Source organism: Anneissia japonica, unplaced genomic scaffold, assembly GCF_011630105.1.
Source record: "Anneissia japonica isolate Jap-2015-1 unplaced genomic scaffold, ASM1163010v1 scaffold287593_len981703_cov172, whole genome shotgun sequence".
In the NCBI taxonomy this organism is placed as follows: Eukaryota; Metazoa; Echinodermata; class Crinoidea; order Comatulida; family Comatulidae; genus Anneissia; species Anneissia japonica.
Window position 1 is genome coordinate 368,604 of NW_022726550.1, and position 1,034 is coordinate 369,637.

Consider the following 1,034-nt stretch of genomic DNA (forward strand, 5'->3'; position numbering starts at 1 on the left):
AAAAACAAAACAAGAAAAAGTATTAAGATGCACTGTCTTTCATAAGCTGAAACGAAAATTCAATTCCATATCTGAACTGTTTCGATGTGTCTTGGACGCCATCCTGAAAAACACATGTGTCTATTGGGCTAAGAATTAACTATAAGGCCCCACCCACTCTTGACCGTCACCCTCAATACACTGTACACAATAAAGTAACACATGATCAGATATAGTGTGATTCGGTCGTGATTTATTACGACAAAAGGCAAATGGACCGTCGCACATGATCGGTCCCTAAATTAATTTCCATAGTAAAAATTCTTAAAAAGTGGCCAACAAGCCAAGCGGCAGGGTGCCGTAGCGCCCTAGTGTATTGGAGGAGGAAGGGGTGGCAGGCGGGAAAAAGAATTTCCAAGGAGTTATCGGTGCACAGAGCGAGGTAATTACAATCCGCAACGAGAAAAGGGGCCCGGTTATGATTCCACACGAGGAAATGCAATAGGTTGAAATTATTACGCCGACCGAGTGACACCAATTGGGGTGTACTTACGCCCTTTGACACAATGAGTTTTTCCGCTGGTGTCGGAAAATTTATTTCCTGTGGTTTGATATCCTGACATACACTAATAAAAAGCCGTTAAAAAGCTTTTATGGGAATTTTCTCGGGTTATGCCCTTTTTTCATAAATTGACCCGCTTATTAGTATATATCCATAGGCTAGTCGACTAACGATGGGGAAGGACACAGGCATGTCCAAAATATTCGTTTGAAATAAATAAATGTTATGTCTAAATGTTAACGTATGCAATTGTTTTTCTTATATTTTTTGTATCTGCTTTTATCTATTGTGAGACATACGTGGAACTAACTAAATCCGATTTTAAAAATCATGGCAACGTCCCTGATATGGGCTTCCTGTTGCTCACCACTTTAATTTACCGAGCCATACTATCAGTGATTTAGGCTTTATAATCTTAGGCACCAATTTCTACTGTACTAAGGCTAGAAGGCTGTCTCTTATACACATCTAGATGTGTATAAGAGACAGATCC